At 48.4% G+C, this 13185-nt stretch overlaps 1 long non-coding RNA gene across 1 annotated transcript in view; it reads right to left on the reverse strand.

Moving 5' to 3' along the window:
- The window catches only part of LOC115071283, a 22223-nt gene extending 9677 nt beyond the window's left edge, over positions 1 to 12546 (reverse strand). Inside the window, exons 1-2 of the long non-coding RNA XR_003850373.1 lie at positions 12249 to 12546; positions 378 to 616 (exon numbers count right to left, since the gene is read on the reverse strand). This is a non-coding gene — a long non-coding RNA (uncharacterized LOC115071283). The remainder of the gene's footprint in view (positions 1 to 377; positions 617 to 12248) is intronic.
- Positions 12547 to 13185: the final 639 nt, after the last annotated feature.

Here is a 13185-nt window from a genome sequence, read left to right on the forward strand (position 1 = left end):
AAGCTGAAGACTCAAACATTAATCAAACTGCGCTCCGGAACAACCTTTCCCTCGCATTAATAAATACATTTGAGGCCCCTCATTGGACAGTTGGCCTAATTTGTTTCTTTTTCGCAGGGTTGGGGGAGCCGCCGCGCTCGCGCCCCCCAGCTCCCAGCAGCCGGGCGCAAAGCAGATGTTCCGTCGCGGAAGCGGAGCTGCGCTGAGCCGCGCGCCCCGGAGGCCGCGGTTACCATGGCGACGGCCAGGCCGCCTGCTGTCGCCGAGCACGCTGTCTCGCCCGCTCAGTGATTACCTCCATCTCCGCCGCGTTTGCCATACGGCCGGGATTCTAATCAGTTCCCTTCCCCCTCCTCTCCTCCGCCCAGCCCACTTACCCCTTCGGCCCCCGCATCCTTGGGACTCACTAGAGCTGCCGGTGCAGCCCTGGAAGTGCCCAGGCAAGCTGAGAGGTAGAGGTATCCAGCGCCCACTCCTCTGTTTCAGAATGGCCGGCCATGGTGTGGAAGTGGGTTTGTACCACTCCTCTGGTCATCTGTGGTAGCAGTGGGTCTCCCAGCACTGTCCCTGGAGATTCCACTTTCTGGATTATGTTGAGTCAAGTTCCCTGAGGTTCCTAGGTGTAGCAAGACAGGCATAGTTATCTTTCTCCCTAGGCAGGCAGGCCTCTGCCATTTTGGTTTTGAAGGTGACAGAAATGAGGGTTGGGACGGGAAAGTAGAACAGGTTTTCTAGAACCAACAAAGCATCAGACCTGGCTATGCCCTTGTGGTATTTCAGAGGAAGGAGAAGGCCAGGCATGATGGGTCAAGCCTGTAATCCTGGAACTTTGGAGACTAAGGCAGCTCAAGGCTAACCTGTGCTACATTGTGAATTCCAAGCCAGCTTGAGCAACAAAGTGAGACCCTGCCTAAAACCGAAACAAAAGGCAAATAAACAAATCAAACCAAACCAAGAGGCTAAGGGGGTGGGGGTGGGAGAAATGGAGAAGCACAGGTCAGGCATTCAACCCATGCAGACCTGACCTGAGCTAGGCCTGTGGTTCTTGAGACTTCGTGTCCATCATCTCACAGGATGACTTCAGTGCTTCCCAGCTGAGCATGGTTAGTTTACAGCCATTCCAAGCTTGGTAGAGGCAAGGGGCAGCCATGCTCAGGGACCTAGGGTTCCTGGAGTCTTTCCTTGGGGGAACAGCCCTCTTCTTGAGAGTCTGAGGTTATATTGCAACATCTCAAGCATAAGCCCCCTTTCCAAATATCCCTGGCTTCAGGAGACATAGAGTTACAGAGGCACCTAGAAGTCCCTAGAAGCCTTAGGGAATGCTGTGAAAGCAGAAAACATGCAAGGATCTGAAATTTTGAGTGCAGATTCTACATCCTACCCTAAGTCAGAAAGCCTAAAGTGGCTGGTTAAAAACAAAACAAAAAACAACAACAACAAAATTTTCCTTAAGGGGAAGGACTCCTTGTAGCGATTTAAAGTGGAAGCAAACATTCCTGGAGTTACAGATGCAGGAAAACATGGATGCTTGCTTAAACACTCCCACAGCATCCTGAATACCCGCCTCCTCCCCTTTTGCCTGCAGCTAGAGCAGGGAGCAGAAAATGACGACAAATGCGGCTCTCAGCTCTCTCCAGAGTCTATTAAGAAGCCTCATGTTAGAGTTACAAGGGCCCTTAGAGATCTAGAAAATGTAATGTTTCATGTTATGGATGAGAACCTGAGGCCCAGAAAGGGATTCTAGCTGCCCTGAGACCCTATAGCTAGCAAACAGGCGTTCTGCTGGGTGAGCTCCCTTTCTTCCCTTGGAGGCAGCTGGCTGGGAAACTCTGGTTTCTAAGAGGCACAGAAAGAATTCCAAAAATTTCAGGCCTTTCCAAGCCCCTAAGTCACCCCTGTCCCCCGAAGGCCTGTCACCTGAAGTCTGTTCCTCTAGAGTGACAGCTCTGGCCTGGGCTGGCCTGGGGCCTCTCCCTAGGGGTTGGTGGGTGGAGAGGGAGCTTTTGTAGGGCCTCCTTCAGTTGATTGTCTGCAGCTCTGTCTTTGTCACTCAGAAGGGAACCACTGAGGGGAGAGGTCAGGTTGGCGGGTGGACAAGGAAAAAGAGGCCTGTCTTCATTAGGGAGGGGTTGAGAAGAAAGCTCCCTTCTCCTCCCCCCTTCCCCCCCTTCTCTTCCCCCCCCTTCCTTCTCCTCCTTCTTCCCCTCACCACCCCAAACTTCCCAGCTCCTTAGCTTGCTCCCCTAGAGAATTTGTGCCTCTGCTTATTTCAGGCCTAGAGGGGTGGCAACTGACCACAAAGGTGCTTGTCTTCCAGACATTCGAAACCTTGGGTCCTCATTAGAAAGTCTCCTCACCCTGCCCTGTCTGCAAGAAAAGGGTGTAAAGGCTCAAACCTACTGTGCAGGGGGTATTCCATCATTCTCACCTCCACTCTAGCACCTATCTCCCTGCACCCCCTGCCTCATATATTCCCCAGGCTCCCACACCCCCCTACTACAATCACACACAGTGCCATTCCCTGAGAGTCCCTGTTTCCAGGCCACCTTCCTTCCACTGTACACTGATGCATCTCCCCAGACTGTGCTGTTTCTAGTCTCCCCCAGATCCCCCTGCACACAAATCCACCTCCCCAGATTCAACTGTTTTCAGGTTCCTCACTCTCTCTGCCCTCTGTACACGAACTGTCTCCCTAGATCCTGCTGTTTCCAGGTTCCCCTATATTTCTCCGGTACACAAATTGGCCTCCTTGGATTCGGCAGTTTCCAGAAACCCCTTGCTCTCTCACTAGGCAGTTCTGTGTCCCCAGATTCAACTGTTTTCAGGCCGCCCTCATTTGCCCTGTACACGGGTACCTCTCTCAGGCTCTACAGTTTCTAGGCTCCCCTGTTTCCCTTGTACACGCATCAGTCTCCAGCTTATGTTGATCCCAGCTGCCTAAGGGATTCAGTGGGTTTAAGGAGAGTGGAAGAAAGGAGAGAATCAGAAAGAGGAGAAAGATCCTCAGTGGGGATACTCCTTATTTATTTCTCCTGTGACCCAGGGCCTTAAGCAGCTTGCACGCAGGTAACCTCTGGGCCTCTGCTTCTACAAATAGATCCCTTAAGGCAATCTGCCCTGGGACAGCCCAATTCCCTCCTCCCTGCAGTTGCTCCAGTCTGAGTTTCAAGCTGAGCATCCCCTGAGACCCATCTTGGCCGACTGCCTGTAAATGCAAGCCGGGCAGCAGCAAGAGCCTTCCTAGCTCTCTTGTCCCCCTGCTCTCCGCTTGCCTCCTCGGCCCCTTTGTCTTTCCCACCTGCTGCGCCCCAGCTCCCCTAAGTTTATTCACATAGAACTTACAGGAGACTCCAAATGCACTCCCAGAACAAAGAGGGATTTGGAGTTAGAGATCCATTCTTTATTTTTATTCTTTTCCTTTTTCTTTCAGTTTCAGGATGGTGGAGTATCACAGGCCCTGAGAAGTCGTGCCTGGACTAGCATCCCAGCATGCTCTCTAGGCTGCATCAACAGTTGTTCCATCTTTGCTGCATATAAGCAGATGGTCTGCATCCTGATCCTGCAGGGCAAGGGGACCATTCTGCAAGGCTTTCCAAGATTCTTGCGTTCTTGGATTGTCTGTCTGTCTGTCTGTTTGTCTATCTACATTCAGAGTCTCACCCTGTAACTCAGGTTTGTGATTTGAACTCACTATGTAGCCCAGGCTGGCCTTGAACTTATGGCAATCCTCCAGCCTCAGCCTCTTGAGTGCTGGGTTTCCAGGTATGTGCCACCACACCCAGGTTTAGATTAATTTCAACACTTCCCCCAGAGTTTTTGCTGGGATCTTGGGAAGTGTTTCTGGCTCCCCCACCTCTTTTCTCACTAACACACCCTGCTGTCCATTGGCCTAATCCCAGCCACTTTGGCTGCCCTAATGCTCCATCTTACTGACCCCAGCAAACATTCTGGATCTACCAGGAAACAAATAGGAAGGGACGGTCCACTGGGACCAGGACAGTGGCGTAACAGAAGGCAGACTTTCTTACAGGTAAGGGTGTCCAGCCTCATTCCTCCTGGTCCCAGAACTGGAGAGCAGACTCCGTTTTCCCCCGTCAAGTATGAATGACAACATATGCCTACTTAACTGAGTTAGGGGTACACGTGCAAATAAAGTTATACAGGTAGAGAAAACAATGCTTCTATGGAGCTTGACAAATGAATTTACATAAATTCTATTAAAAGAAATTTGTATGGCTAGTCTGTGATACATATATATCGTCTCCCTTGTTGAAAAAAAAGAGGGGCTGGAGAGATGGCTGCTCCTGAGAGGACCCAGGTTTGATTCCCATTACCCACATGGCAGCTAACAACTATCTGTAACTCCAGTTCCAGGGGACTCTGACGTCCTCTTCTGACCTCCTCAGACACTGCATGACATGGGTGCACTTACATTCATGCAGGCAATACACTCATACACATAAAATAAAATAAAATAAATAAAAGAGAATAAAGGCAGTGAACATGTTTACATTGCATCATTATCCTTATTACTATTATTTAAGTTTTGTTTTGCTTTTTTGACACAGTGTCTCATGAAGCTTAGGCTGGCCTCAAACTCTATTTGTAATTGAAGATAACCTTGAACTTCTGATCGTCCTCCCTCCACCTCCCAAATGTTGGGATTATAGGTCTGTACCAACAAACCAAGCTTAATTTTATTATTTAAAAAATGCTGTTAAGGGATGGGGAGATGACTCAGAAAGTAAAGTGATTGCTACGCAAACATGAAGACCTGAGTTTGGATCCCCACAGCCAGGTGTGCAGGTGTGCTATAACCCCAGGTCTGCTGGGAGAGGAGTGGAGACAGGTGGATCCTGGGGTCTCCATGGCTGGACAGTCTAGCTTAAACAGTGAACTCCAAAATCTCATCCCAAACCAGCATGCGAATGCACAGGCAAGTATGTTCATTTCCCCCCTTCTTTCTCTCTCTCTCTCTCTCTCTCTCTCTCTCTCTCTCTCTCTGACACACACACACACACACACACACACACACACACACTCAGAAATAAAAAAATAAGTGCTATTAAAGGATAGGAATTTGGTTTACTGGTAGAGTGTTTACCCAGCATGCCCAAGGTCATAGGTTCATCCCCAGGACAGCAAACAAATATGCAACAAATCGAAATAGCCAGACATGGTGGCACATGCCTGAGTTCAAGGCCAGCCTGGTCTACATAGTGAATTTCAGGCTAGCTGGGGCTACAGGGAGACCATGTCTCTAAAAGACCAAAAAAAAAAAAAAAATCATATGAGAGAAAAAATCAGAGACTACCACTCCTGTCCAAGCTCTGTTCTTTGTTAGCTGTGTAGCATTGACTCTGAATCCTCTTTTGGATTTTGCTTTCATCTTCTGAGGGTCTCCAGCTTGTTCTCTTTGAGCCACTCAAGTACCTTCTCCTGGCTCAGAGTATAAACTTTATTCAGTGTGGAAGTTTCTCAGCCCCTTTCCCAACATCCCCTTACTCAAAGAAACAGAGTCAGATCTCCAGAGCTGGAGGGAGAGGTCTAGTTTTCTTGAATTTCTTTGTCATGGACCCTGTTTTGCTCAGCACAATGGCCGGCCCATGTTCCCAGTGTCTCTCATCTTCTCTTCCCACCAGAGTATTCATAACTCTGATATGGGACCTTGTACCCCATGGTTCTTCCCTACAGTTTCTAGGATGTCTCTAGGAACGGGGCTCCAGTGCTCAATTCTGCCTAGGAGATAGTAGGAATCTTACCCTCCAGGTCTGGTTCCTTCAGGCCATTCTGCAGCCCCAAGCTTGATCCCAGCCAGGCCAAGAAGGATGTAAATGGCGCTTGTCTTACAGCTCCACCTTCTGGGCAAACCTGTGAGAGTCTCATTTTTCTGGCTGCAAGACCAAGAACACCAAGCTAGTTTGGGGGTTTGTGTAGTAATTATTGTTGTTGCTGTTGTTGTTGTGTGTGCAGTCATGCACAAGCGACAACTCACATGAGAAGGTTAGAAGTTAGAAGACAATTTTCAGGATCAGCTCTCTCCTTCCACTTGGGTTCCAGAGATAAAACTCAGGTGTCAGACCTGTGTGCCATCTTACTGACTCACAGACAGAGGTGAGTTTTTTTGAGACAGGGTCTCCCTGTAGCCCCAACAGGCCTGTAACTTGCTATGTAGACCAGACTGGCCTCAATCTCACAGATCCACCTGCCCCTATCTCTCAAATGTCACTACACAGTTTTTTTTTATTTATTATTTTTATTTTTTGTGTATGTGTGTATTGCCTGCATGTAGGTAAGTGCACCTGTGTCGTGCAGTGCCTGCAGAGTTCAGAAGAGGCTGTTGGATCCCCTGGGACTGGAGTTACAGACAGTTATTAGCTGCCATGTGGGTCCAGGGATTCGAACCCGGGTCTTCTGCAAGAACAGCCAGTGTTCTTAACTGCTGAGCCATCTCTCTAGCCCCCACTACACAGGTTTTGATCTCTGAGTTTGTTGTTGTTTGGTTTTTCTTCCCTCCCTCCTTTCTTCCTTTCTTTCTTTTCTTTCTTTCTTTCTTTCTTTCTTTCTTTCTTTCTTTCTTTCTTTCTTTTTTTCTTCTTTCTTTCTTTCTTTTGGATCGCCCTGCAGTCCCAGCTGGCCTATACCACATAGACCAGGTTGACCAGAATCTCTAGAGATCCACCTGATCCTGTTCCCAATTCCTGAATGCTGGGATTAAAGGCATGTGCCATCATGCCTGGCTTTGATCTCTGTTTTTACCTTATTTACTTCTTCAGGTTCTGACTGCTGAATTTTCCCTACCATCTTGTGGAAGGGGATGTTTCAGGGGCCACCAACCATCTGACCACCAGTAAGATGGACCACCAGGGAGGACCCCCAGTAAGGATGGGTGGTCCTCAATTCATGCCACTTCAGAAGTGGCTGTGACAAGTCTCTTCCAATCACATATCTACCCCATTATTCTTGTCATTTTGGTTGTTAGCCTTAGTCCTCACCGGCTGAGCTATCCCCAGCCCCACCCCATGTATTCTCAACACAGCCACCCAGGGCATCCTGGCACTCACCAAGAAGCTGCTGTCTGGAAGCAGAAGCATTCTCTTTGTAACTTTCAGTTTACTTCTATGTTGAGGGTGAATACAGGGCCACACATGTGCTCAGCAAGCACTCTACCTGACTGAGTCACACACACACACACACACACACATACATACACCCTTGTATTTTCAAGATAAAATCATGTGTTCGCATAGAGAAACCATGGGTCTGGTCAAATGAAATCAGATCTTCTCTCTTTCTACATTTTCTCTCCTTCAGTATGAGTGTGAGTGTGCGTGTGTGTGTGTTCACACAGGCATGCCTGCACACACCTATGTTCAAAGTGAGGATGTGTGAGAGTGACAGGTGAACTTGTTATTTTTTAAAGATTTTATGTTTGTTTTTATGTGTAAGAGTGTTTTGCCTACATATACATAAGTACCCCATGTGTATGCAGTATCCACAGAGGTCAGAAGAAGGTGTCAGATCCACCAGAACTGGAGTTGAGGATGGTTGTAAGTTGCCATGTTGATGCTGGGAACAAAACCTGGGTCCTCTGCAAGAGCAACAAGTGTCTTAACTGCTGAGCCATCTCTCCAGCTCCTGAACTTATTATTTTAAATATACTTTTCAGAATTTAAAATGTCTAAATCATTGTCAGTGACAAAGCAGTTCCTTTGGGAGATGTCTTTTGGAGTGACTGACTGCAATTTTGTGAATAAATTCAAAAGCACCAAATCTTCAGACTTGGGAACAGACTATCACAAGCTGTTTGGTGACAAAGATTGGCAATCAGGCTGGGTGGTACCACTTTCCTTCCTTTCTTCCTTCTTCTCTCTCTCTCTCTCTCTCTCTCTCTCTCTCTCTCTCTCTCTTTCCTTTTCTTTCTTATTACAGAGAGTTTTGTGGATCCGAGGCTGGCCTCAAACTTGCTATGTGGCTGAAGCTGGGCCTTAAATTTCTGCTCCTTCTACCACCACCTCCCAAGTGCTGGGATTATGTAAATGTGCCACAGCATGCGATTGATACTGATTTTAATAGAGTGAGAAGTAATTGCAATAAAAATATTTTCTCCTGTGGGTCATAGATTGACCCAGGATTCCTATTTGATTCATGTTGCTGGCAGAGTTCCTTCCTCAAAACACAAGAGTTGACATCATTTAACTGCTTGAAAAATCTCCCGTGGCTCCCTATTATCCTTAGAATACAATCCAAGATCCTTAGTTTTGTGGTTGGGGTGAAGAGTAATGGGTGACAAAGGTGGACCAGCAAGGGTTTAAATCTCACCCCTGTGACCTGAGACAGGTTATTCTACCTGTCAGGCTGTTAGTTGCTTTACTTGCTGAAAATAAGGTTAAAGGAACTGGAGAAATGGCTCAGAGGTTAAGAGTGCAGGAACCAGATTTGGTTCCCAGCATCCATATGGCATCTAACAACAGTCCATAAAGTTAGTTCCAGGGGATCTAATGCCTTCTTCTGGCCTCTGTAGGCATTTCAAACATGGGTGCACTTACATGCATGCAGGCAAAAACATACACACAAAATAAAAATAAAATTAAAAACTTTTATTTAAGCCAGGCATGGTGCATGCCTTTAGTCCTAGCACTTGGGAGGCAGGGGCAGGTGGCTCTCTGTGCATTCAAGGCCAGCCTGGTCTACATAGTGAGTTCCAGGCCAGCTGGGGCTATAGGAAGACCCTGTCTCAAAGTAAAACAAAACACACACAGAAAAAAAACCTCTTTTATTCTTTTAAAAAAGGCTAAAACTGTCTACTTTGTTAGGTTGTTTTGAGGACACTAGTATGGCTAGATTATGCAAAGAAGCAAACTCTGTAAGTAGCAATTCTTTATTCATAGCCTATCTAGGGAGAAACCACCTATTTCAACTCACACCAGGGAAAGAGACAAGCTTTCCATGCAGATACACATATTCTGCAATTGTCTAAACAAGACAGGGATGAAGCTCAGTGGCAGAACAGGGAGAGCACTTGTCTTCTATCTTTTCCCATATGGTTTCTGTAACTTACTATGCAGTACACCATCTCCTCTGTGTATGTTCATAGTTGCCTTAACTGTAAACATTGTTTCATTCCCAATCAGGTTGTAATTTACTTAGATCAGAGATTGTATCTCCCAATTCATTTTTGAAGTTCTCATGAGGGAGCCAGGCATGGTGGCTTTGATCCCAGCACTCAGGAGGTAGAGGCAGGCAGATCTCTGTGAGAGGGTTGGCCTGGTCTACTTAGCAAGTTCCAGGTGAGCTGTGGTTACAGGGAGGCCCTGTCTAAAAAAGAAAGAAAGAAAGAGGAAGAGGAGGAGGAGGAGGAGGAAGAGGAGGAAGAGGAGGAGGAGTTGGAGTTTGGTCCTATCAGGGGCTGGAGAAATGGTTCAGCCCTTGATACTCTTCCGGAGAACTGGCGTTTAGGTCCCATCACCCACATCAGGCAACTCACACCCCCCTGTATGCCTTCTTCTGGCTTCCACAGGCATGCACACCTGTTGAGTATAGACACAAAAAGACCTAAATAAAAGTAATAAAAATAAATTTAAAAGGGCTGAAGAGATAGCTCAGTGGTTAGGAACACTTGCTGTTCTTGCAGAAGACCCAGGTTCTGTTCCCAGTACCCACATGGCAGTTTACAGCTGTCTGTAACTCCAGTTCCAGGGGATCTGACACCCCCTTCTGGCTTCAGTGGGCACCTGCATGCATGTAGTGCACAAAAACAAATGCAAGCAAACACACACACAAAGTTAAGGATGGTTCGTAGCCACCATGTGGATGCTGGGAATCGAACCCAGGTCAGTGCTCTTAACTGCTGAGCCATCTCTCCAGCCCCATAAAAATAAATTTTAAGCCAGGCATGGTGGTGCACACCTTTAATCCCAGCACTTAGGAGGCAGAGGCAGGCGGATCTCTGTGAGTTCAAGGCCAGCCTGGTCTACATAGTGAGTTGCAGGATAGCTGGGTCTACAGGGAGACCCTGTCTCAAAAAGACCAAAATAATAGTAATAATAATAATACACAAATAAAATTTAAAAATAAAAATTTTAAACATTCCCATCAACCTTCAATAAAAGTGTCTGGCTCAGAATAGCCAGTTAATAAATGTCTGTTGGAAAAATTCATTCCAGGAGTTAATTTTAGTATTATAATCAATAGTTTTTCTCACCAGCCTGTTTGAAAGGACCCCATCCATCTATATGTACAGTATAAAATCTACATACATTTCACAATCACTAGTACATCTTTGGGTCCTCACCTAAGATGAAGATGAGATTAGGAAATGGATGAGGACTATACAAATAATGCTGATGCTAGAAAGGAATTGGTAACCATTTGATTAAGTTTCTTTTTATTTCTCTCTCTCTTACCCTAGTACCTGGCTTATGGCAGATACTTAAATGTTTGGATACATTAAGTCAACAAACAAATATAGTTAAATGAATGTGACCCAGGTTAGAAGGAAAGGGAAGCCAGTAGGGCTATGCCCCAACAAACTATTCCCATTGCCTCTGCCAGGATCCAGAGTTAAAAGGTATCTATTTTACTAGGCGTTCAGAATTAAGATTTTTCTCCCCATCATATTGTAAGAGTATTCTTGTTTGGGGACAGGCAGGGTCTCACTATGTGCTCCAGGCTGGCCTCCAACGTGTGGTAATCCTTCTGTTTCATCTTACTGAGTGGTGAGATTCCAGGCGTAAGCCACAATGTTGGCTTTATAGTGAGAATTTCAAAAGGGGTCGAGGGCACAGAAAGTTGGGACTTTGGGAGGATGCTTCCCTAGTCCCACTCCCAGGCCTGACTGGTCCAGCCTCCACCAATCAGTATAACCCTGCGAAGAACTCCTGTCTCCCACCACCAGCGCCAGATACCAGGTCGGGTCGAGTGAGCCTGGAGCCATCTATCACAGTCGGGATGAGAGCCAATCTGACAGGCCCTGCCTTCTGGCCAGCCAATTGGAGGAAAGCAGGAGGCATACACCATGGGGGGAGGGGGTGGGGGAAGCTAGGAGGGACGCGAGGGTGGGCTCCAGGTGTTATAAAGAGGATTCGAGGGGCTGGGGCAGCCACCTGTGATCTGGACAAGGTCTGGGCGTGACTACCTAGTCCCTGTGCCTGTTTGCGTGCGCGCCCTCCGGCTGGACCCACGCTCCTGGGGTCTGTTTCAGATGTGCCCCGGAGCCAATTCAGCTGGAGGAAAGAAGGTGGCCGTGAAGCTCCTCCCCCGCCCCTCGCATGCGATCGGGAACTGCTGGGTCTCCCCCTGGGGCACAGAGGGAAAGACTAGGAGGGACCCTGGGGACCCGCAGAGACGGGAAGGCAGTCCCCATCTCGGAACCGCAGACTGCCCTTCCCGAAACCCAGTCCTTGGCGCTCGCCTGCGTGCCCGCCGGCTCCGGCCTGTGGCTGCGCTAATGAGGCGGTCATCTGGGGGAAGCTGGTGCCAACTGGCAGAGCTCTGGGCAGCCGGCCAGGCGGCTCCTCCCAGCTGCGGGCAGTGAGAGAGGGCGGGGGACGCAATACCCATCCGTACCCCAGCACCATGCGAGGTCTTCGCCTTGCGGCTCAGAAGGCTGGACCTGCAAACCTGGGGTCCTCGGGACTGGTTCAGTGCAACCCTTTCCGTGCTATCCCGCCCCCCGGCTCTTTTACAGTATCCCTCCCCATCAGGGTAGGGTAGCCTCCTCACAGCAGGAGAGGACACGATTCTGGTTGCCCTCTCCCTATGGCCATCTCCTATGCAGTCCTGTGGGATGAGGAATTCGAATCTTCTAGAGCAGCGCCTTTAGGAAGTTACTGTCCCCTACAGTGCCCACTTGGTTTTTCTGTTGTTGTTTTACTTTCTTTTTTGTTTGTCTGGTTTTTGAGGTCTTTCTGAGACAGGGTCTCCCTGTAGCCCCAGCTGACCTGGAATTCGCTATGTAGACCAGGCTAGCCTCAATCGCACAGAGATCCGCCTGCCTCTCTGCCTCCCAAATGCTAGGATTAAAGGAGTGCACCACCACGCCCCGCTTGGTTTTGCAGAAGCTGTGGTAAATGCTTGAAACTTTGAGGGCCTCGAGTACCCCTCGGTAAAATGCAGACAGCTCCTCATAGTTCAAAGAATTTTGTGAGCCAGCTTGTGTGAGCCTGACTCGGCCTGTCACTTCCCATTCCCGTCCCTGCGCAATTTAAATTGCTGGGCCCAGGCGGAGTTGCCAGGAAGCGACTTACCCCTCCTGTCCTTGCAGTCGCTTAGGGACTGTGGATGGAGCCACGTTCTGGGAGAGGCCTCTTTCCGGTCACCACATTGGCTCCTGAACGCCACAATTTAATTGCATGCTCTTTTCCCTCCTCCCCTTTCAGAGCTCCCTTTCTGCAACTCTGGGTTGTACACACAGCAACTCTGAAAAGGGTTGTAAGACCCAGCATTTACAACGTAGTCAAATCCATTCTAAACAGCCAGTCTACTTTTGTTTTGTTTTGTTGCGTGGGGGGTTAAAATTATTTGATTTATTATTTTAACTTTTTGTGTATGAGTGTATTGCCTGCATGTATGTAAGTGCACCCACGCAGGTCAGAAGAGGGCTCAGAGGCCCTGAAACTGGAATTATGGACAGTTGTTAGCCGCCATGTGAGTGCTGGGAATCTAACTTGGGTCCTCTGTAAGAGCAGCCAGTGCTCTTAAACGCTGAGCCATCTCTCCAGCCCTATTTTATTTATTTATTTATTTATTTATTTATTTTTAAAATATAGTCCAGGCTAGTCTCGAACTCATCATATAGATGACCTTGAACTTTTGATTCTCCTACCTCCACCTCCAGGGGCTATTATAGACGTGTGCCCCACCCAGCACGGACATGATAACCACATCCAAGGCTCACCACTGTCTTACGGTAGCGGCTGGCAAAAAGAGCGCTCAGAGTTTGGAAGCTGCAAAGAGAGGGAGTCCCAGGTGCTGGTCACCAAGGCAACACACTGGGGCTGGCGTTACCGAGCAGTGTGAGGCAGGTTGAGCCCATCCTGGGGGTGGAGTTAACCAAGGCCACAGACCGTCGGAGTGCCTTCTTTCCCTCCAGGTGGCGCTGTAGGACCGCGGATGCTGTGTCAGGGCGGGGCTTCCAGTGATGCTAGGGTTCTGCAAGAGGCGGAGCGGGGGCGGGGGCGGGGG

Source organism: Nannospalax galili, unplaced genomic scaffold (genome assembly GCF_000622305.1).
Source record: "Nannospalax galili isolate Female #2095 unplaced genomic scaffold, S.galili_v1.0 scaffold95, whole genome shotgun sequence".
Lineage (NCBI taxonomy): Eukaryota > Metazoa > Chordata > Mammalia > Rodentia > Spalacidae > Nannospalax > Nannospalax galili.